This window comes from Hyaena hyaena, unplaced genomic scaffold (assembly GCF_003009895.1).
Source record: "Hyaena hyaena isolate Hyena2069 unplaced genomic scaffold, ASM300989v1 scaffold_51, whole genome shotgun sequence".
NCBI lineage: Eukaryota > Metazoa > Chordata > Mammalia > Carnivora > Hyaenidae > Hyaena > Hyaena hyaena.
In genome coordinates, this window is record NW_024080683.1 from 3,162,247 (window position 1) to 3,187,481 (window position 25,235).

General features: G+C 43.4%; 1 protein-coding gene and 1 non-coding gene across 2 annotated transcripts in view; one reads left to right on the forward strand and one right to left on the reverse strand.

Annotated features, from left to right (window-relative positions):
- Positions 1-25,235, reverse strand: part of GLIS3 (GLIS family zinc finger 3) — a 443,619-nt gene that overhangs the window by 241,452 nt on the left and 176,932 nt on the right. The gene's annotated exons all lie outside the window — the stretch shown is intronic.
- On the forward strand, positions 15,372-15,478 carry LOC120231006. Its single transcript, XR_005528232.1, has one exon. It is a non-coding gene; the product is annotated as a U6 spliceosomal RNA (small nuclear RNA).

The window sequence follows — 25,235 nt, forward strand, 5'->3', positions numbered from 1 at the left end:
TCTTTTTTTTTTTTTTTTGTAATTTATAATTTCTTAACAGATCTTTTTAAAAGTCAGAAAAGTCAGTCATGTTAGGGGGCACCTGGGTGGCTCAGCCGGTTTAGCATCTGACTCTTGATTTTGAGTCAGGTTGTAATCTCATGATTCGTGAGATAGAGCCCCATGTCAGGCTCTGCACTGACAGCATGGGCCTTGCTTGGGATCCTCTCTCTCTCTCTCTGCCCCTCCCCTACTTGTGTGTGTTTGCTCTCTTTCTCTCTCTCTCAAAATAAATAAACATTAAAAAAAAAAACTTAATGTTTATTTTTGTGTGAGAGAGAGACACAGAGAGTAAGCAGGGGAGGGGTAGACAGAGAGGGAGACACAGAATCCGAAGCAGGCTCCAGGCTCTGAGCTGTCAGCACAGAGCCCAATGCAGGGCTCGAACCCATGAACCATGAGATCATGACCTCAGCCGAAGTCGGATGCTTAACCGACTGAGCCACCCAGGTGCCCCAGTAAACATCTTTTTTCTAAAAAGTCATCCTGGGAGTTTCATAAAAGCCACACAAACTCATCCAACACAAAGCAAGATGTAATACAAGATCAAGAAACACACCTGAAGAGGAAAAGTGATACACAGGTAGCATTTATCTGCCTTGGTAATAGCCTTTTAGGCAGAGAATGAAGCCAGCAGCTCTTGTAACATAAAGGATAGAGCTCAATGTATACTCTCCTGCTAGGTCACCCGATCATCTCAGATGCCAGAGGAGGCCAGGCAAACATAGGCAGGGATGCCTTCTCTACTAGGGAAATAGTCCCCTCATCCTTTACATCCAGTTCTGAGCCTCTCAGTGCTTTACTCTATGGACAGTTTTCAAGCTACTCAGATGCTCTATGAGTTCTCCTCGATACTAATATTTAGGTTTGACTCTTTTCTGAACGTAGGCTCACATACAAGTCCAGTCCCTCAAAGATGGACCCTCGGTGCTATTCACAACCACTGCAAGGTTGGGCCATTATGAAAAAGGCCAAGCCACGAAGCCTGTAGTTGATGAGTGCACAAGGACTCAAGTACAACGTTCCCACGTGGAAAGTGCATGGCATTTCATGGAGGGTCTGTTATTCCAGGACAGTGGAGTCAGAGTGTCTCCAATCCACCGACAGCATTTGGGCAATAATGGGTTAATTTTCAGGGACCAGAAAGAGTTTACTACAAAACTTACAGGGACGTTTTAAATAGCCATTACTGAGCTATCAAGATTTAGTTCCTATGTATGAAATACATTCACTGTAAATAAAACATGACTTTTTTTTCTCTTTACAATTTACAGAGAAGTCTAGCCAAGCACGGACTTTTTTTTTTTTTTTTTTTTTTTTTATGACATCCTGCTTATTACGAGACTTCTACACATTACAGAGAACTGGCTTTCTAGACAGGACTGCCTTCTTGCTGTTATATCACTGTGCTGTTGTTGTGATTGTTTTGTTTCTTTCTTCTGCAAAAGTAGAGTGGATTCAAAAAGAGAACCTGGTGATATACATGAGCAGCGTAACAAAGCCATACACATCATTTTATAGTTCACATATAGCCTCAAACAGAACTGAAAGCCCAAATTAGCAGTAAAATAACTCTTAAATAAAAGCATATGGTTTAGTCATAGAGCATGATGTGTGTAGTTATAATCTGTTTTTGCTTGGGTTTATTGCTTTGTTTTTTCAAATATTGGCCCCTGAAGTAAGTATCTCTCTCTCTTTCTCAAATGGCTGCCAATCTCAAATTGGAAACCAGCTTTATAACCCTGTAGCTGCTACATTCGTGCTTTACACCTGTTCCTATAATACCACCTGACTTCTAGAGCACAGTGGAGACAGAGATACATTTGTCTGCAACGATCTACAAGAATGATCACTACAGTCGGGCTGGTATGAGAGCACTGGCGGGTCACATTCATCTAGATACAGGATGCTTAAAGCAGTGGTTCGCAAATCTCTTCCGATTTGCTGCACCTTCTGACTGTCAGCTCTCATACCTCACAAGTTTCAGATTCAGAAGATGTTGGATGGGGCTTGGAATTTTGAGCAAATGCCCTGACATTCTAAAACATTCAGGAGCTACCATACTTTGGGACTCACTTGTAAAAGGAGCCTGCATCTCCATTCCTAGGCTTAAAGAGCTGATCTATATAGACTATTGCTGGAGGACAATGAGGGTAGAGCTGGCTGGGAGATACAATACAGCCACAGAGCAGAAACCCAGGACGGCCCCTAGTGGGCAGCATACCACTCTTCCCCAGCTCTGACCAGGACGCGCCAGGTACAGGGTAACACAACATGGTGGTTGAGAGTGTAAATCATGGAGTCAGACTGCCTGGGTTCAAGTCCTCGCTAGTCAAGGTAAGGAATTACTTCCTCTCTGCTTCAGTTTCTTGTTCTCTGATATGGGAATAATAACAGGCCTCTGGCCTGCAGAATTAATGGGGAGTTTCATAAACAAAAACATGCACAGTATACAGAGCAGCACCTGACCTACAGTAAGTGTTTGGTGATTGGTCTGTGCATATCTGATGGGTTTAAGTACAGAAACCCCTCCTTAATATGCAGAACACAAAATTGTTATTGGAAAAGTAACTCACAGGGGCGCCTGGGTGGCTTAGTCGGTTAAGCGTCCAACTTTAGCTTAGGTCATGATCTCGCGGTTCGTGGGTTCGAGCCCCGCGTCGGGCTCTGTGCTGACTGCCAGCTCAGAACCTGAAGCCTGTTTCAGTCTGTGACTCCCTCTCTCTGACCCTCCCCTGCTCACGCTGTCTCTCTCTCTCTCCTAGAAATAAATTTAAAAAAAAAGGAAAAGTAACTCACAGAATCCCATTCTACAAATTGAGCGCCAAGGTATAGGTGTCCAGTTTTATTCACTTAACTTTGTACAAGGAGTGTGTTGCAATCCTTCCTTCCCACTCTCTAGCGTTTCTATGTCTCCACCTCCCCTCCAGCTGGCTAGTTCCTCCTTCCTTCTCAACCCAGAGGGTTAGGGTCTTCTTGACAATTTACTGTCGAGCTATACCGAGGCTGGGGACAGTCAACGTTGTGAACCAGGAAGCCTCTAGAGAAGCAGGGTCATTTCAAATTGGGTCCCCAAACCATGCTTTGATGTCAGGTTGAAATAGTGCCCCACCTAAGCCATGACTTGGTATCCTCATCATCTGGGCTATGTCACAGAAATTCTAGGAATTTAGTCATCTTTTCTGAACACTTACTTTCTTATTAGCCTTCTGTGGCTCCTATGCCTCTGAAAACACTCAGGTACTCCTCCTGACAGTACTTTCTAGATGCTGTCAAACCCCACCATTTTGAGAGACTCAGCCACATCCCTGTTCTCCATCTCTTCAGCTTTCAATCTCTAAACTCTTTCCCTCTGTTGTCATATTTGGAGATTCTACCCAACTAATTACATCCTCTTGCGGCTCTGTGTTTTATAAAGTGATCCCATATGCCAACAAAGATCTGTTTTGTTTTCCTTATTTCAATCATTTGAAAGTGCCCTGAAGAGCCATGCTTGGCTCCCTACCCCTGTTCTAAGATCTCTTCTTAGATGACATTTGTTTAAATCATCAACATAGGACCCAGTTATATTTCAGTCACCTGGGCTCAGCCAACCGTGTCACCTACAGAGCAACTATGATCTCACTAAATGAGAACTTGCTTCCATTTGGTCATCAGGCATTTTCACCAAACCACAGAATCTACTACTAATGCCAGTCTTAGAAAGATCTTCGACTGCAAACTTCTGGATTTTCCAGATATAGACACTTAAGTTCTTATTTAAGAGACTTGCTCACAGTCATATAGTCAGGGGGCAGCTTACAGTGTCCTGGCTGCTCCAGCAATCTTCCCGCCTACACAACTGTCCAGTGAAGATATAAAAGATAACGTGCATCAGAGAATGTAGTCCACACGTGATGAGGACAGACACATTAGATCCAGTCTCATCAAGATCCATTCTCAGCACGAAATTAACTTTTGCCTTCTTAAAACAGGAAATGTACTTTAATTGTAAAATATGTTTAAAATACAATAAATAGTGGGGCGCCTGGGTGGCTCAGTCAGTTAAGCGTCCGACTTCAGCTCAGGTCATGATCTCATGGTTCGTGAGATCAAGCCCTGCGCTGGGCTCCGTGCTGACGGCTTGGAGCCTAGAGCCTGCTTCAGATTCTGTGTCTCCTTCTCTCTCTGCCCCTCCCTGCTCTCATGCTGTCTCTCTTAAAAATAATAAACGTTAAAATAAAAAAATACAAATAAATAGAAGAAAATTTAAACTGCGCATTTTATAACCACCTAAAGGTAACCAATCAGACATAGGACATTTAGTATATAGCCTAAAGTTGTTTAACGTGTATGTATGTATATATCACAACAATGTAATGATAAGTGTGTGCCATCTTATACCCTGCCTCTTTTACCTAAAAACAAAATGGGACTTTCTTTTCATGTTGTTAAACTTCCTTCCTCATCATTACTTACACTGCCTGTTGGGTACTCCATTGTACACCCAATCTTCCATTCTTGAACATTTCTGGTTTCTCCAAAATTTGAAAAAAATTATCAGCAACTTTGAAAATGAACACCCTCATCTTTAAATTTTTATGCAGACCATGAAAAATCCATAAGGATAAGTTCCTAGAGGTGGAACTCCTGAGACAAAAAGTGTGCGTGGTCTCGAGGTTTCAGCAGCTGCCGACAAACAGAGAACTGTATTTACAAGAAACGCTGACATCCAGGAAGGCGTCCAGAGGATGACAATGAAGTGTCTATTCAACATGTCCACCAGGCAGGCCGAAGGGCTTGGGTGCGCCTGGAAAACTTAGGGAGGAGATAAATTTCCTCCAGAGGAAAAGGACTTCTGTTTTCTTGTCTGCTTCTCTGTTTCTCATTTAAGGCTGATTCTACAGTATCAGAGGAAACCTTGGGGGAGAGTGGGTTCCTGTATCGGCTCCTACCTCTCGGGTTCTGTGCTGTGCTTTGTGATGCTGGGGCTGGGGACCGCAGCCACACCCACCTTTGCCAGGCTGGCCCACGGGGGCCCGGTTGGCCTCCACCCACAGCAGCGCCAGAGTAAAGCCACAAGAGGGAGAAAGGCTGGCTCCTTCCACGTTGCTCTGTCCCCTTCGGCATCTCCCCAGGAAGGGTCACCCACCTTGGCAGCCGCAAGTGATTCCACTTTGTAGTTTTTCCAGGGCTCTCATGAACACACCTTCCTCCTCATAGACCTGGTTCCCAGCCCTTCCCTGGGATCCTTTCCTGAGCTCCTAAGTTTTCAAAATTCTAACTTACCCCCCTTGCCCCATCTCCAGGGGTGACAGCTCTTCCTCCCCCTCTGTACCTTTCCATTCTCCCAACACCCAGTTAACAATTCCATATGATGGCTTCTCTCTGGTAAAATGACTGGTGGGCTTCTGGTGTCTTTAGTGGGCCCTGACTGACACAGTTTCCCTATCGCTGCAGCTGGTAAATTCAGAAGGAACTCCCTCGCATCTAGGATATGGTAAAGGAAGTTCCCAAACTGAAAGAAGGTTAAACCAGATGAGTCATCTTAAAAATATTTTTGTCAATGCAATCCTTTTCACAAATATAGCCGTGGGTCAAACTCTCTCTCTCTATATATATATATAAGCACAGGTGCTTTGGTTAAACTGAGTCTGCAGCATCATGCCCCTTACCTGCACGGCCCTACCCCCCACCTGCAGCTCCTCCGGAGCCGTGCCCTCCACATCCTTCTGTGGAACTCTTGGTTTCGGTGGAACCCAGTCTGGGAACCACTAATCTACACAACTTGAGTTCCCTTCTAAACCTTATGACTCCGTAACTAGGTAATTCTTCTTGCACGGTCCCAGGGCTCTCTGGACATCTACATGGCCCCAATAACAGTTCAAGCAAAACACAAGATCTCAGCCACATGCCTGGCTGCCCCATGTACAGCCCCATCTTTTGACCCCAAAAGGAAACCCAGAGGAATAACTGTGTGGCTGCCATACCTACCATTAAGGATAAGTCAGCATTTGTCATTACAACTGTCTTTCTTTCAAAGGTTTCTGACATGATTTTAAAAACCTGCTCTAGCTTCAAGATGGCATGAGAGGTCTTGGCTCCAGGCCATAATTTCTTTCAGTGAAGCCACTAAAAGTGTGTTTTGCTACTTTAGAGCTGAGAGAGAGCACTGACAGTCCTGAATGAGAGAAATCTCAAGTTCAAAATGCCCTCTTCCCACCCCCCCCCCCCCAATCTATTAAGCTTCCTTTTCTTAAAACAAAACTTTTTCCAGGCTATTTGCTGAAAATGTAGCTTTTCTTTTTCGATTGTTTAATTGAACCAAGTCTTTCTGATGCTCAAACTCTTTGAACATGAAAGGGTTTAATGCAAACAAGATATTTCATATTAGAGGTGGTTCTCATGTATCCATCTTCCACTATAGCTAGGTTTTCTGCTTATGTCTTTATCTTTGATCCCTCGGAAATAGAGTCATACTGCTTTGGAAGCAAAGCCCAAATATTTACGTTTTGCAAAGGTGATATTTATAACATCCAGATACTTTTTTCTTCGTATCTCCTCAACTACTGTCAACAAAGCGGGGAAGTGAGAAGTATTAGAATTATTCCCTCTTCACAGAAGGAAACATGGAAGCCCAGAGAGCTTGATTTGCTTAAAATCCTGGTCAAGGCCTGACTAGGCAGTAGATGGCCTGGACACTTGCCCTTTGCTTGCTCTGAAAGGCACGCTGCCTTCCCACACTCCAACAGCATGTGGAAACCACAGCGAAGCCAGCGAGAAGGGAGGCCGCCTGATCCAGAACCATCTGCAGACCTGGAGGACCTTGCTGCACTGATGGGTTTCCCTCCGGAGGCAAGTTCCTCTGCTCCTCTGCTTTGGGGACACATCTCAGGTCACTACCCGGAAAATACCTTCATCCCCAACAATGTCCTCGGAGCTGGGAAGAGCCTTGGCTCTGGAGAAATCCAGAGAAACCTGGACTGAAATCCTAGCTTTACACTCCGAACCAGGGTCAGAGGTTCCTCCTCTGATACGCAAATAAAACCAAAACCAAAACCAAAACCAAACCAGAAAACTCAACCCACTACCTCAAAAGGTTTCTGTGATCATGAAAAAAAAAAAAAAAAAAACCCCACACAAGAGAAATTCAATAAACTGTGGCTGCTGATAAGCAGATATAAATGCCGTCCCCCCCCCAACACACACACAAAAAAAAAAGGAAAGAAAAGAAAAAAAAAGAGAAAGGTACATATTCAAGAGATATCTGTTGATAAAAGAGGAGACACCAAGAATACTCTCCTTCTGAAAAGACGAAAAATATGCACGATCATTTAAGACAACAAACAAGGATCCATCTGGAAATACTGTTGTAAAAATGTACAAGGATCTGCTGGCTGTTAAGACCCAGGGGCTCTGGGTTTGCTGGGCCACTCTGCAACCTGGCTTTAAGATTCAGCCCGTGACTGTATGCTCTGAGTCCCAAACCATCCTATCCTTTTTTCCAATTTCAAGATGCCTCACCTATTAGTTTACCCATTTATTTTTCCGATATCCCTGCATTCTGGAGCATTTCCTGAGCATGTACCACACCTCAGGCACTGTGCCAGGCACTGCGGATACAGAAGAAAGCAAACCAGGGCTCAGTCCAGGATAAGCTGTGAGGCATTCACCTCAAGTATACAATTTAAGGGGCCTCGAAAAAACAGTAATCAAAACAAGTGATATTTTGATGCAATACCTTCAATAATCAGCATCAATACAAAAGAGCCCATGACAAGCAAAATATCGAAATTTAAGATAAAGACAAGATCAGGAACAGGGTTGTGCTGAGTCACACTGGTGCTGGGGCAAAAGGAAAAATCAGGAATACTGATTCTGTCCTATTTTAAACTTTGATATTTTATCCACCATGGATTTTTTGGTATTAACAATTATTACTTCAAATATTACGTAAAATATTCTTTATCTGGACTAATGAGCTTTTGGCATCCCCTTAGATTTCTGACTCTAATCTTGGCCCTAAATAAGACACATCTTTATAGTGAGCTGAAACCTGAAATCCCACTGAGTCACCAAGGGAAACAATCTAAAGGCATTAAGGATCTATTACGGATGTCAAGGCTGAGAAAGATCAAATTGGGAGGCAAGTGGCACAAGGCTGGTCAGCGTGACAGCCAGCGCCAGGCCTTCTCCTGGATCTTCTTTATGCTTCACCAGCCAGCCTTCATGCCGCCTTCACTCCTGAGCAGCGTCTGGGGTGTTTCTGTTTGCCATTCGTGGCCCTGTACACACACAGGTCCACAAACCAACCAGATTTCCACAGCTGGGAGTTCTACTCTGCGGAGCATTTTTCCAGCCGTGGCCAGCTGGCTCTTGGTCATGACGCCAGAGTCTGCTCCAAGACTAAGTGACTGTGGCCGCCACGCTTCCCGTAGCTGTGCCTGGGTTACACAATGAGCTTCACGACTTCAATGCAAGTCCAAACACTCAAATCCCAACAGAGCACCAAGGATTACCGCGCTATGCGGGAACATGGCTGCCGGACCCAACTCGTATGAACATGATTTCTTCTCAAAATATTCTTAAGCATCCAGCTCCTCTCTCCCAGGCTTCTGCCCTCCCCACATTCAACTCTTTCTGCTCTGTAGCAAGTTCCTGCTAGAAGCAAGGAAGTAAGCCTCTGGGGGCAGAAGCTGTCAGCTATGCACTGTATCAGACTACGTTCCCCAGCCTCCTTGCACCTGCATTTGGCCATGACTCCTTTTTAGCCAATCAAGAATGAACAGTAGGGACTTCCCCATTTTCAGACCCCCCCATGTGTAATCCTCTTTTCCTTTGCTCCTCGTCTGGCTAAATGGAGAGACATCTGTAGGCATCCAGGATCATGGAGCCAAGGTGGATATAGCATGGGTCCCTGGCTGAATGTACAAAAAGCCCCCAACTAGAGTGAAATAAACTTTGACTGGAAACCCAAAAATGAGATTGTTGAGATTGGGGGGTCTCTTATAGCAACCAGCTTATCTTGATTAATATACTCCCCCAACTAGACTGTAAACTCTTCACTGGCTGGCTCTGTAGCTGACACACCTCTGTATTCTCAACAGTGAGTGCACTCAGGTATGCAATACAATCCTGTGGTAATCAGCCACCTGTATTTCCCTCTTGAAGCTATTATAAAAGGGTACCTCCACCACCATAACCAGAAGAATGACTAACAATGAATCCCTCTCTATCTCTTGATACTGAAAATGAAGGCAAAATATTCCTAGAAACCCCTGTTAATTATGATCACTAAATAGAATGGTTTGTGCCTCTTAAATGCCACTTCATAATCAGCTAATAATCTAAATATAAACAAACATACAAAGGCAGAGGATGGAGTCAGAGTGGGAGCCCAGACATGTACTTGAGTTTTCTTCTGGAAAGATCTTTAACACACTATAGTGTCTTAGGCTATGTTTCTGCTCTGTGCATATCACAGTTGACATCTTGTCAAAACCAAGGGAAATAATTGCATCCCCAAGCGAGGGTATCATGCAGGCAGCAATTTAAATGTGGCACTGCTTATCAGCACCGATTTACTAACATCTTACTGTATATAACCACGCGTGGTGGGAGAAAACTTATACATCCTTACGAAGATTTAGGCATGAAAACAAAATCTGTTCTGCCTCCAATTCAAAAGAAGAAAGAACAAAGGAGAAGGGCATGAAATAAGAAGCCGTGTGTCTTCCTCTTAGAAACAAACTTTTAAAGAAATCTAAATCCTGGTCTGCTCACCTCCATTTGAGTTGGGGTGGACCAGACATAATCCAGTCTGCTCAGGTCTTGAGGGAGAAGAAAAACAACCCATCTTATGAGGTTATTAAGCTAACACCTCAGCAAGCCGCAGGCATGCTACTCATTTATTACACAAAACCGAAATCTTCTGACAGTCCATAATTATGTGCTGAGAACTCTAATGAATAACTCTGCATCAGAAGGATTCACAAAACTTTGATCAGTGTCCTGAGAGACAGCAGGTCAAGATGAACCTTGAAATCTGATTTACATCACCCATTCCCATCTAGCATTCTAAAACCACTGGTTTTTAGCTCTCCATTCTTCACCTGGGTATATTCTGAAAACATAAATTTGTCAAACATCCTAGAGCAATTATAAAAATTATTAGTCATCATTTATGAAAAAGACTTAACACAGAGTTTATATAATTTCCCATATGTAATTCTCCATATCTTTTTGATCCTAGAGTCTTGATCATAAAAAAGAAAGTCACATTTTAGGGCTCAATACTGTACTGGATTAGATGGGTAATCAGCTATAATTTTGTATCTGGTCCTCTGCATGTGACCAAGGTTTTAGGAGACCTAGGTTTGAAGTAGTGATATGTTTCAAATGAGCCGTCCACACATCCTTTTCTCTATTCCCTTTGGTTTTAAGACATATGAAGCAGGGAACAGAAATCTGATTTAATTGAAGCTAAATCATCCAGAAAAGGAATAGAGCATATGCTGGGGGTTTCATCACCATTTAGTTCAAATGAGGGGTGTGTTGGGGGTGGGGGGAGGTGTCTTTTGAAAACACAACTGCCTTATGGCCTTAGTAGGGCTAGAGAAGGAATAGCAGAAAAGAAATACACACAGACACACCACCACCACCACCACCACCACGACCAACAACAACTCAGGCCACTACCCCTAATTACTGCATTCAAAGCAGACATCACTAATCAATATCCCACTTTTTCCAACGGAGCCTACAGTCTATCATCCTTACCCTGAGCCCTCTCAGTTCCTGCTACCAGACACGTGGAATTGAATACTAAGTGAGATCCAGTTTCTAGCTCTGAATGTGTCCAATTACTAATGAATGCTTGAAATGGATAAGACGTTAGGGTTGGTCAACGCACCGCCCCCTATTTACAGGTAAAGAAAATGAGCAATGGAGATGTTAACTGACTTTTCAAAGGGCACAGAGCCAATCTACAGGGATTTTTTTCCATCGAAATCTCCAGACTTTTAAAATACTCTTTCTTGGTATGATTTATACCATTGAAGACACATACAGTAAGTTTTAAGAGTAAAGGGATTTCAGAAAAATATGTCAGTGTATTCTATAAACCAAGGAAAACAAACAAAAATCCACTTCACAAAGTGTAAGGAAAGCTATAAAATCACTCTCAACCTTGAAATTTATGGAAGATGATTAGTAAAGCTCACTATAGACACGTCTCAGATTATCATTTGCCAACATCACCAATTTCTGGTATCACTTGCCACTTTATGCCAGAATACAAGGCAATGTATGTAGAAATTACCTCTAGACAGAGTGTCTCTGGCCATTCTGGACTCACAGACATTTACACCATGGTCACATCTGATCTCCCACCTCTCTCCAAGTCACTGGGGGCTCGGCTGCCATCCAAAGTCCGAGGTCAGGATTTTAAGAACAAAACAAAACTTTTTCAGGCCCATTTTAATAAAGATTACTCTGTGTTTTAGGCTTAGTAGCACTGAAAAATCAGTAAGAAGCCCTCTGGGAAGAGAGAAAATGACTATGAGGCCCTCAAAACCTGTGATCTATCTTCCTTGTCTCTCTGTCTCTCTCTCTGTCTCTCTCTCTCTCTCTCTCTCTCTCTCTCTCTCTCACACACACACACACACACACACACACACACACACACACACACATGACCCGCCATCTTGGGGGCTCTCTAAATGTGAAGAGCCCTTTGGAAGAAAAACGTATATGTGAGGAGAGGGGGAAAGAGTGGCAAACTGCTAATGCTATAAAAGCCAAGAAGCCTCCAGCAGGTTCTGGGTGGTGGAGGAGACACAGCCACGGGGAAGGACTTCCCACAAGGAGCCGGGGAGGAAGCAGCTGGGGAGGGGGTGGAGGTGGGTGACAGAGACGTGGAGCCAGAAACAGAGCTGTGAGCAAGAAGGGGAAAAAAGGCTGAGCAGCCTAAAGCTGGTGGTTAAAATAACTCGTGGTAACAGAGTGTTCTTTGTTACCACACACTGCTCTTTGTTATCACACATTACGGAGAGTTATAAACAACAGAAGCACGCCGCACACTCGAGCCGCTCCTCCAGCCCCGGGCTCCGGTGACCTAACAAACTCCCCAGCGTCCCCCCGGGGGTGTAGGCCGCCGCCGTTTCCAGAACGCCAGGTCAGGACCGCGGCCGGCAGTCTGTGCGGCTCACCGCACACGCGGGAACCTTCTAGGCTATCCAGCCTTCTGCTCCTCTCCGAGGTGCCCTCTGCATCCGTGTCCATGCAGGTCAGGAAGGTGCAGACAGGGCCGCTCCCGCCTATGACGACAAGGGACTTGGCGAGCTTTGCAAGCAGAGGGGGGAATCCAAAGAGCCCAGAGAGAATGAGCTCCTGGGGGTTTATACAGAAAATCAGACGCTCAGCAGCAGCAGCAAGAGGCTTGCCTGCGAAGGCAGCGCCAGGCACAGCCCAGGTTCGACGCTAGGCCCGGACGCCGGGAAGGGAGGGAGAGGGCTCTGAGGAACCTTCCCTTCTGGCTTCATCACCACTTTCCCCAACTGACGCCGTCCTTCCCTCCAGATCCCACATCTGGCCTCCTGTTTACCAACCGCGGGGGGGAGAACGCACCCAGGAGACCCCCAGCCCGTCCTGTGCCCCGGCTGCCCGCGTCACAGCCAATGGGGCCAGGGGCCTCCCACTCTGACCTTTCTTTCCGCACCACACTGATCATATCTGCCCTTAGAAGTCCACGTGGCATTCGGGCGCCTGTGTGGCTCAGTCGGTTAAGCGTCTGACTTCGGCTCAGGTCATGATCTCACAGTTCATGAGTTCAAGCCCTGTGTCAGGCTCTGAGCCAATAGTGAGGAGCCTGCTTGAGATTCTCTCTCTCCCTCCCTCCCTCTCTGGTGCTTCCCTGCTTGCACTCTCCCGTCTCTAAATAAATAAATAAGCTTTAAAAAATGGTATAGATGTCAACTCAGCTGTCCTCACTGCCGGAGCTCTCCATCTCCACTCCAACTGACTTCCTGGCAGTGGTGGTCAGACACTAAGGAGCACTTCTCCCTGCTCAGACTCCCACCACTGTGCTATTCCAGGCCGTGTCTCGTTCCACCTGTGTGATCAATCACTTTTCCTCTATCGCTGACGGCTTTTTATATGCCCACCATTCAAGTGTTGACTTTTTTTCACGGCTGCCTTTTCTTCTCGTCTCTTACTTCTGCATCGCAAGAATGCCGTTTCTCACTAGGCTGCTGGCTCCTTCAGGACAAAGACTGTGTCTAAGTCACTCATCTCTGAGTTCCTCTTAGCAGGTACACAAATCCTGAAAAGGGAGCACGCCTGATCCTTTCCTGTTATCATCAGGGCATGTCATTTGTCCCTCTGTGGGATCTCTCAGATCTGCTTCCTTGTCATTCTCACTGCCACCTTCTCATCGCATCCCATCCAGGTGACAGCCAAGGTTATAACCTAAATGATCCCGCACCTGTACCTCCTCCTCTGTCTGTTTCATCTGTCAGAGGGCCGCCAAAATCAAGACAGGTATGCCTCACCACCCTGCACACCTTCAAACCCTTCTCTCCACCCTTCCATGCGATGATGTCCAAGTTTTGCAGGATGAGAAATTCGGTCTTCTCGATGACTTGGCCTCAACCTCCAGACATTATCTACCACCGCGTGCAAAGCCTACACTCTATCCCTACTGAGATACACTCAACGTATATTTTCAGTCATCTCTTTCTTTGAGCATATGGTTCCTTTGGCCAAAGATTTACTTGCCTACCCCTCAGTCACCACATCCCCAAGTTTCATGGTCTCTGCGAAGCAGCGCCAGCCGCACCCTAGAGCGGTGAGTCATTCATTCCCTCCCTGAGTTATCAAAACACTCACCCCGTGTCCCTGTGCTACAGACTAACTTACGTCTTCATGGGTACTAGCCTGTGAACTCTCACAGATCAGAATCCTAGTCTTGATATTCCCGGTACTTAACACAGCACCTGGAACATTTGCACAATGTGGATTGAAGTCCATCAAATTTCAAAAGAATCTATCGGCAACAAATCTTTAGCAATTAATCACACACAGGAAAGTGTGTTTCTAGAGAGAAAAAAATGATGGAATGTGTTAAGAGACAGACTTACTTTCCACTGCATATCCTTTTAATGAGTTTTAGACTTTTCACACATGTGTACTATTTTTCAGCACACTCAGAGGAGGTGTTACAGTAAAATCCCAGCACTGTGCATAGTGGGGATTTTAGGCATTATGGAACAACTCCAGGGATCAATGAAATTCATGAACTTGGGGTGACTTCTGTGTAGATTTTCTATTTGCCTCTCCACACCCAAAGAGCTGTGCTGTTCTTCAGTTGCTGAGTTCCGTGCTGCCTGGTAACAGATGTGTGAATGTGTCCTCCCCCCTGGATCATAAGCCCCTGGAAGGCAGGGACCCTCCACTCCTCACTTTCATGGCCTCTACCAGTTTCTAGTGCACTGCTCTGCACACACTTGGCCATCAACATGTAATTGTTTAATTGAAAATACAGCAAGGTTCGGGGTACTCATGCGGTTGAGCATCCGACTTCAGCCCAGGTCATGATCTCACGGTTCGTGGGTTCGAGCCCCGCGTCGGGCTCTGTGCTGACAGCTCAGAGACTAGAGCCTGCTTCAGATTCTGTGTCTCCCTCTCTCTCTGCCCCTCCCCTGCTTGTGCTCTATCTCTCAAAAATAAATAAACATCAGAAAAAAATTTTTAAGAAAATACGGCAACAATTTCAAATTTGAAAATAAAAAAGCAGTAATTACATTAGTTTGCAGCTAATCAACCAAGGCAAGGAAGAGAAAACCTAAAATACTGCTAATAGGTAACAGCAATAAATATTAGGTTTACTATGGTCGGACTGAGTATAGAAGGTAGAATAGCTGTAGAAACGTATCATATTTTGTCTTTCCTTATTTAGGTCATGGATTAATATACATTATTCCTTCTCCACTTACACTAGCAAAACAAGTATTAGCCTTTTAATGTGAAAGTGTTGAATATATGCACAGCCACAACCATCCAGAACCACTGCTCGGGAGAAGAGGAGGAAAAGTTTTGAGATGAAAGAGAAAGAGGAAAATGGGCTCTGAGATGATATCCTTCTAAACAAAACAGGACAAGAATCAGCAATTTCCAGATAGATCTAAAACCTCACTGCCCTGGGGAAAATACTCCAACTAAATCCTTTAGTGCCTGGGAAGCAGTCTGAAAGCTGCCTGACGTGAAAAAGAACAAAACGCACAGGATGCAGACTCTATTCCTCACAAAGCCGAAGAGATAGTCATATTGACATTCACATTAGAAGTTAGAAAGCAGTGCTCGCTTCGGCAGCACATCAATTAACACTGGAATGATACGCAGAAGACCAGCCTGGCTCCTGCGTAAGGATGACACGTAAAAGTCAGAAAATAAGAGGATATTTAAGAAAAAAAAAAAAAAGACAAAAACATAGGATTCATATAAGTGAGATGAATATGCACTGAACGCCAAATACCGAAATACACAGTATCCATGTGCTTACGTGAGAACAGATTACCCGTGCCCTAGCCTGTCACATAGCCCAAGCCTCACCATTTCCTGCCCTTCCTTCCTTCCTCACCCTACACACAGACACACACAGACACACAGACACAGACACACACACACACACACAATCATTCTCTCTGGCCCCTGAACACACCGAGATTGATCCAGCCCTGCTCATCCCTTTTTACCACTGTCCATTCTGTATTATGGTCAGTAACAGCCGTGTAATCAACCCAATAAACCTCAGATCACTTGCACGTAGGCTCTGCAGCTCATTCACTCTCTAGTAAACTCTACTAGTTAATGCCACACAGAACACAGCTGACTAGCTAGACCATGTTTGGTCACAGCACTGTAGATCTGGGTTTGTCCTCTCTCCCCGCATGCCCTATGAGATTTCTACTTCTCAAAGTGAGAAAGAAAAATGAATATGGGAAAGAGAAGATAATAAAAGAGTGGTTAGTGGCATATAGATAAATCCTTCTTCTCGGGTCACTTGCAACAATTAATTTCTTAGCCTGTCTCCTTTTGGAAGCAAGTATTAGATTTTATTTACTGCTATAGTCCCACAGCTTAGCCCAATCAATAGTATAAAACATATGCTAAATAAATAGTTGGTGACTCACTTAGTTAAATAAAGGGAAGAGAAAGGTAAGACAAAGAAATGTTCCCATTAAGTACTCACTGAAATGAGAAATAAATAAGGTCCGCAGAAGAGAAGCACAATTCTCCCTTACTTTTCCTGTCCTCAGTGTGTCCTGAAGTGATTCAATATGGTGTCTGTCCCTTACACCAAATTTGAAAGGATATAAAAGTTCATAGGACACATGGCAAAGAAAACAATCAACAGAACAAAAAGACAACTTGCTGAGTGAGAAAAGATACTTGCAGATGATATATCTGATAAGGGGTTAATATCAAAAACTATAAAGAATTTATACAACTCAATTTCCAAAAAGAACCCCCCAAAACAATTAAAAAATAGGCAAAAGACAAGAACAGACATTTCTACAAAGAAGACATACAGGTGACCAACAGATAGATGAAAACATGCCCAACATCACTCATCATCAGGGAAATACAATTCAAAACCATGATGAGATCACCTCACACTGGTCAGAATAGCTAAGATAAAACACACACACACACGCGCACACACACACACACACACACACACACACACACACACAAGGAACAAGAAACACTGGTGAAGATGTGGAGAAAAAGGAACCCTCGTGCATTGTTGATGGGAATGAAACTGGTGAACAGGGTGTAGGTGCCTCAAAAATTTAAAAATAGAACTACCATATGATCCATAATTACACTACCAGTTATTTACCCAAAGAACATGAAAACACTAATTTGAGAAGATCTATGTTCCTCTCTGTTTATTGCAGCATTATTCACAATAGCCAAGATATGCAAGCAACCCAAGCATCCATCGATGAACTTACTTCTAACTGAAGTAAGCCAGAGAGAAACAAATACCATATGATGTCACTCATACGTGGAATTTAAGAAACAAAGCAACTGAACAAAGAAAAATAGAGACAAACAAAAAATAGACTCTTAAATATAGAGAACAAACTGGTGGTTACCAGAGGGGAGGTGGGGGGGTGGGATGGGTGAAACAATTTTAGATAGAATTTGCCGCAGTAAATATTTACCGAGTACCAAATATATATAGGGTGTGTTTCCAATGCAGGGAGAAAAGAGATAAATAAGACTTGTTCTTTCCCTCAAGGATCTTACAATCTAGTATCACGTCCTTTAAAACTGCAGTGCCTTTACTATGATGCAAAAAAACCCAATGAAATTTCACTATATTTATAAAGTCGTAGGGCTTTAAAGCTATGGCCAAAAGAGACAGATAGTATTCCATTTCAGAAAGCCCAAATACTTTACAGCCCTATCCTACACAGCCTGCCAGTCCAAAGGGCCTCACCCTAGAAGATCCAAGGCCCATCTCGAGTCCTCAGAAAGAAAATGAAATAGACCAATCTTCAGAAAGAGTTTACCAATGACTTAATTCTGACGAAAACATCCATATCCATATGTCCATGTTAAGAAAAAAAGTTGGTTGAAAGGCTATCTCCCACAACTTCCTTTAAACAAAATGTAAATATTTGCTTTACTTTTATTTTTAAGGACTGCTCCCAGAGATTTTGATCTGGGCTAGTTTTTCATGTCTCTTAACCCAAGTATTCATGTCTGTCACACTGCAGTGTAACCACAGAACCTCAAATTATTGGGGATACATCACTCCGTTACATAATGGGGACAGCTACCACCCATGAAAAAGCTCAGCATAATTAACACATATCAAAAATTAAAAGTAAAAATGCCTGAAAAGTCTAATCTTGAATAGAGAATACTCTTTTTCCCTTCACAAGGGTTTTAAGAGAAAACCAATATATGTGTATGAGTTTATATATTAAAGAGAATACAAAACTACATGTTTACATATATAGCGTTAAGAATTCAAACAACATATGACTAAAGGGGGAAAGGAAACAGATCACTATTTCAAAATTATTGGGGAATTACTGAGGAAGAATACTGTCGAAACATAAAAATATTAAAAACGTAAAATATTAAACTCTCAAGTGTCTTCACTAATAAGGTACTGAAGAGGGAAAAACCCACACTTCCCTGTGACCACAAAGAACAGTATTTCTTCTTAGTCAGACAAAATGGCACCTTCCCTTATGTGTCATGTCCTTGGTATGAGGGGTGTGACGTCCAAGGACGCTGCTCTTTGTCTGGCCTCATGTGCCCTGTGTCAGAAAGCATGGCCCTCTCTGGGCTCCTGGGGACTTCAGGATTTGTACTTCCCATTCCCACCCCAGCTGGGCCACGGCGTTTCTTCCAGAAGCACGCAGCAGTCGAAGCTGTCATGCAGACCGTCTGTGCCGCTGCCTCCCTTCTGCAGAAGCCCAGGGCCCTCACCCTCTTCTGGAAAACACTGCATTTCTCCTTACTGCTGGTTTCCTGCCTAAAGCCCTGCCAGATCCAAAACTGTGGTCCTGGCTTAATCAATATTTGATCTGAGTTTAAGAAAACCCCTTAAATTCATTCATGCTGCAGATCATTAAATTGACTCACACTCGACAAAAACAAAACAAAACAAAACAAAATAGGACTTTATTACAGCTCCTGCGGTGTGACCCAGGAGATTCTGTATTTTAACCTTCTTTGGGACTTAAAAAAAAAATTATAGAGTCAGGTGAGAGGGACTTATGAGCGGAAGGCAAGAAGAAAGCTCCCAAGTCCACTGAACATACAAGTCTGTCCTGCCTGACACACCTGGCTGCCTGGTCCAGGACATGGCAATCAGGCTGGAGGCATGCAGGATGGTTTTCAGGCCAAGGACACTGGAATGAGGCAACTTTAGGCTCAAATCTTGGCTCAGTCCCAAGACAGCCGCCACAGCAGCGGTGTTTCCTGGCTTCTGCATCTGTAGGGACTGTAATACTGTCTCCCTCACGAGCCACAGGGAGTGGCGGGCAATGGCGGATGCCACACGCCAGGCCCTCTCACCACTCAGCTGGGGTTATTACTGTCACTGCCATTGCTGGGGCCACCACTCTTACCACTACCAGCCTGTTAGAGCCACGAGATTATACTTTTTGGGAAGACAAGTTTCATACACAGCACAGTGGTTACAACGATTAAGCTCTGAAATCTGAGTTCCTTGAACAATTTATTTAAGCTTTCTGAGACTTAGTTTCCATGCATAAAAAAGGGACAATGGCATCTATGGAGTTATCCTGAGTGAAGGCAACACATGCGAAGTGTTTGCAAGAGTTGCACATAGTAAGCATTTTCTTCCACTTAACCTTAGAGTGTCTGAAATTTTTTTTAAAAATTATATATGATAATAAGCATACTGATACTTACCATAAGGTAGGCATTCTGGTAAGCTACACGCATCCACACCCACATAGGTACGTATGTGTGTCTATATGTGTAATTATCCTCATTTACAGCTTGGAAAACTGAGGCACAGAGTATGTAAGCAACATAGCTGAGTGGCAGAGTCATGATTTAAATCCAGGCGGTCTGGCTCCAGGCCCCAAGTACTTAATCACTATGCTGTGCTGCCTTTAAAAAATGCTAAAACAATGAATGAATGTTCCTGCTGGAAAAATACTGAAAAGAGTCGATGACCTTGACCCGGCTGTTTTCAATGAGCAGGGACAGTTCTTGTGAAGTATGCACAAAGGCATGTGGAGGGCAGAGGAGGGCCCGCTCGGTGTTCCCTCTGCAGGGGTGGCAGGGGTTTTCCAGCCAAAGTCGGAACACATGAGTAGCCCCAAGATTCAAAAACGAACCCAGGATTTTGGCTCTAAATCCAAAGTCGCTTAGTTTGGAGCAAGGTTTAAACTGATAAGGAACAAATGCTTATTATGGGCTTGGCCTTCTGTGGAGCCATGAGAGACTGTAAATAATCAGAAGACTGGATTTGGGTCTTTGAGGAAGCTTATGTAAGACCAAGGCATCTTCAACTTCCCTCCTAACCCAGCGGTGAGGCTGACCTGTCCATCTACAACTTCTCCAGACTTCAGTGGGTATACGGGACTTGGTGGCACTGAACACCCCCCAGTTGAACTTGAGGCCATTTGAGGTCAAAGACATTCGGTGGTTACTAGAGGACAAGGTGACCAGAAGTCCTTGTCAATTCATCAGTATCCCTAAGGCCTCACCCCATAAAATCCTACTCCAGAAACCTAAGAATGTTAGGTCAACTGTGTGTTGAATCAGTGTTGTGCTACTGAGTAATTCTTGGGAGTGATTCCTCGCTTTTCTCAGCCTGTTTGAATTCAATTTCCTGTCAGTGTCTCAACTTCTGGTCCCTCTAGGTCACCTTTTGAATGGATGCCTCCCAAAAGACTTTAAACAACCTAAAATCTAAACCCAAAACACCAAAAGTAGACATGAAGAGTTAGGGAAGAAACATGGTAGGGAGGGCAGAGGGGCTGAGGGGCAAGGGAGGAAATCAAAATGGGCCGCTGAATTCTTAAAAGGATAAACGTTTTTCAGCTACCAGATAAACAAATACGGAGTTCACCAGGTGCTCCCATATATGGCTAGTGAGAGTGCCCTTCGGTACAACTGCCTATGGAGGTGAAATCTGCCAAAATCTGACGGATTTTAAATCAGACAAGTCATTCCCTGAACACAAATCTTATAATTGGGCACCATCTCATGCTGCTTGAAAAAGACATCCAAATGACGAGTACTTCTAAATTTCAGGGGGTCTATTAATGAAAGGGTTTCCTGAAAACCGAAGAACATACAAACTATGTGTGGCATAACCTTACATGAATTAACAAGTTATGTTATAATAAATATGAAATCCAAGTAGATAGAACTCATATTTTATGGTCCCTTTAGTGACTGACTGTTTAGGTGGCTGCCATGTTTCATAACAGAATTCAAGAGCAGGGCTTATCACAGGCCAGGCCATACCACAAGAGGAAAGGTCTGCGTTTGAGAAAGGGGAACACAGGAGTTCTGATCTCTCTTCTGCCAACAATCTATCCTCTTGAATAAGACACTTCACTCCTCTGATTTCTTTCATTTGTGAATGACAAATGTGAACTAGCTGTAAATTTGCTTCACTTTTAATGATCCATTTATACTGTAACTAAAACCAAGCTGAACCTCAATCTGCCCACGCAAAAGAAGAAAAGGAACGAACATTTAAGAAACGGGTTCGAAATAACTGGCTGGCGTTGTAGCTGTTGGTTACAGTTGACCCTGAACAAGAGAGGGGTTAGAGGCAACAACCCCATATGGTTGAAAATCCATCTATAATTTTTGACTCCCCCGGAACTTTACCAAGAGTCTACTGTGGGCTGTAAGCCTTACTGGTAACATATCTAGTCAATTAATACATACTTTGCATGGTATTTGTGTTATAAACTATATTCTTAAAAAAAGTGAGCTAGAGAAAATGAAATGGTGTTAAGAAAGTCGTAAGAGAAAATACATTTACAGTCCTATACTATAAAAAATGTGCACTTAAGCATAGCCTTAGAGTTCAAACCCATGTTGGCTAAGGGTCACCTGGATTTCTCTTAACCCTGCCGACAACTTCATAAGGTAAGTATTATTATCTTCCCTCTTACAGCTGAAGACTCTGAATCTTGGAAGGGTTAGTGGTTTTCTGGATTCCAGAGCCAGCAAGAGAAAGGGCAGGGAATTAGACCGAGCTGCATGTTACCCCAAACCTGGGTTCTTTGCTCTTTGCCCTATTTTCTCTACACCGGGTACCCCAAACTTAAAGAAAAAAGTCTCCATCACTGATTTTGTCAAACCAGGGAATGCGCCTGAATGCAAACCAAAAAGAGAAATATATTTCTCTGGGAAAATAAAGAAAAAGAATAAAGATAAGTTTGTTCACCAAAGGATTAAATAGATAAAAATAAAAACTTCTCTGAATCACCATAAATGACTTAATATCTATGTTTCTACCTAGGGCTAAAATAACTGGACGACTTGTTGTTAATTGACTCTATTTAGACTAAGGTAAATATGGGTGTTTTGGTTCTTTTTTGCCCATCAGTTGTGTTACAAAGACATAGACTGAGTCACTCCTACACCTAGTCCAGGAATAGTTCCAAGTAAAAGGTCATTTGTATTGTTAACTCATACCAAAAAAAAGTAACACACATACATCCTATGAATAACTCCAGAACTCTAAGTTCTCAATGGTCCTTTCTTTAATTTGGTCACCATTTATAATTTTTAAAAAGCAGGGTTAATGGGTAAGGGGGCGGAGCCCTTACTTAATGTAGTTAAATCCATGTAAGGGCTGAAAGACTATACTAAACATTAAAGATGAACCTGAAACCTGGAATGCTAATACTCCTGGAGGAAAACTTAGGCAGCAAGCTCCGTGACACAGGTCTTGGAGACGACAGTTTCTCAATCCGACATCAAAAGTGAAAGCAATAAAACCAAAAAGAAACAAGTGGGATTACATCAAACCAAAAAAAAACAAAAACAAAAACAAAAAACAAACAACATCAACAACATAAAAACTTCCACACAGCAAAGGAAACCACCAAGAAAGCAAAGAAGCAACCTACTGAATGGAAGAAAATACTTGCCAAAGACATATCCAGTAAGGAGTTAATATCCAAAATATATAAAGAATGCATACCACTCAACACCAACACCCCCCACAACAATCCAATTTAAAAAAGGGCAGAAGATCTGAATAGACATTTCTCAAAGAAGACACACAAATGGCTAACAGACACATGAAAAGATGCTCAACATTACTCACCATCAGGGAGATGCAAATCAAAACCACAGTGAGGTATCACCTCACACCTGTCAGAATGACTAGTATCAAAAAGACAAGAAATGCCAAATCTTGGGAAGGATGTGGAGAAAAGTGAACCCTTGTGCACTGCTGGTGGGAATGTCAACTGGGACAGCTGCTATAGAGAACAGTATGGAACCTCCTTAAAAAATTAAAAATAGAATCATTATATAATCCAGTAATTCCACTTCTGCATATTTATCTGAAGAAAACAAAAACACTAACTCAAAAAAACATATGCACCCCCCCATGTTCACTTCAACATTATTTATAGTAACCAAGATATGGAAATAACCCGCGTCCATTGACAGATGAATAAAAAAATCATGAAACCTACACACACACACACACACACACACAGATTATTTGTTTATAGAAAAGAATGAAATCTTGTCATTTACAGCATGGATGGTCCTTGACAGTATTACGTTAGGTGAAGTAAGTGAGACAGAGAAAGACCATACTGTATGATCGTTCATGTGTAGGATCTTAAACAACGACAACAACAACAACAAAAAACAACCTCATGGATATAGAGAACAGATTGGTGGTTGCCAGTGGCAGGAAGTGGGGGTGGAAGAAACAGGTGAAGGCGGTCAAAAACTTTTTTAAAAAAAGGAAAATATTGCCTAGATATTGTAAATTGGCCAAAGCTAAGGGAAAAGAAATGCCTTGCTGTGGGCTGTGGAAAAATACAAGCATCATTTAGGTGGAAACAATCCACTGTTCATGGAGCCTGTATGAAGTGCTGGGGGCTTTACATGCATTACCTCTTGCAGTTCTTACAAGACTACCCTCACTTCACAGAGGAAGACAATGAGGCGCGCTGCTGCATGTGGCATAACTGAGATTTATAACCAAGGGCATCTAACTACACCGGGTACCTGCCCCTGTGGGAACACCACAGCAGTTAAAATCATTGCCACTGGGATAAGGCAGGAGTGTAGACATGGAGACACAATCCAACCTAGCATGAATGTAAGTTTAGTACTGTGCTACCCAAGTATCAGTTCTGCCCTCCCTATATCCCACCCCTCCCTCTCATGCTTCTACTGTTTTAAGAACCATATTGCTTTTAAAATCTTCAAAGAGGGGCATGTGGGTGGATCAATTGGTTAAGCGTCTGACCTTGGTTCAGGTCACAATCTCAGGGTTCTTGAGTTCGAGCCCCACACTGGGCTCTGTGCTGGCAGCTCAGAGCCTGGAGCCGGCTTCAGATTCTGTTGTCTCCTGCTCTCTCTGCCCTTCCCCCACTCGTGCTCGGTCTCTCTCTCAAAAATAAATTAAGGAAATATTTTCAAAATTAAAAGCTTCAAAGAAAAGGAAAAGGAGGAGAAGGAAGGAAGAGGTAATGAGCTGTCACAGCTGGACCTTACAGGCGGGTTACTAAATGAAAGAAGCCAATCTGAAAAGGCTGTGTTCTGCATGACTCCAAGTCTATGACACTGTGGACAAGCCGATACTATGGAGACAATAATATCAGCGGTTGCCAGGGGTTTGGAGGAGGGAGAGGCAGGCTGTTTAGGGCAGTGAAACAAGTTGCATGATACTATACTGGTGGATACGCGTCACTATGCATTTATCCAAATCCACAGCACGGGTGACACCAAGAATGAACCATGATGTCAACTATGAGCTCAGGGAGATTACAGTGTGTCCGTGCAGGTTCATCTGTTCTAACAAATGTGCCACTACCGGGGCAAGAAGTTGATAATGCCGGAGGCAGGGGATATGTAAGAACTTTGTACTTTCCATTCGATTTTTCTGTGGACCTAAAATTGCTATAAAAATTAAGTTTACTTTAAAAAAAAAAAAAAGGTAACTACGAACTCCAGAGAGGACAAAATTTGTTTAGAATTTAGAACAGGCACTCACAGTTCACCATATGACTCACATCCAGGTTTTGTGGGGCCTGAAGCTTAAGACAACTGGCATGGGTGGGCAGGGAGAGGGGGCTCTTTAAGAAAAGAGAAACACGACAGCAGAAACAAAATCTGATTATATCTCAGAGAATGTCTACCCTTGTTGTAAAAAAATAAATAAATAATCGAATAAAATTGCAGGGGCCTCTCCATAGTCTGAGGTTACTGGCAGTGGGGACTACTCTCTCCCTGAGTTACAAGGTTTTCAGAGCTATGACCCAGCCTCCTAAACAAGGCTGGAGGGAAGCCGACGGAAGAGGTGGAGATGCCATGAGGGTAAGGCAGCTTATAAAGTGACCAAGGAAAGGAAACAAAGGATGGAATAATCTAGAAGGAAGGCACCCACTGCTTCAAGGGAAGGGTTCTATTTGCAGAAATCCTTCTTTCCAGAGGGA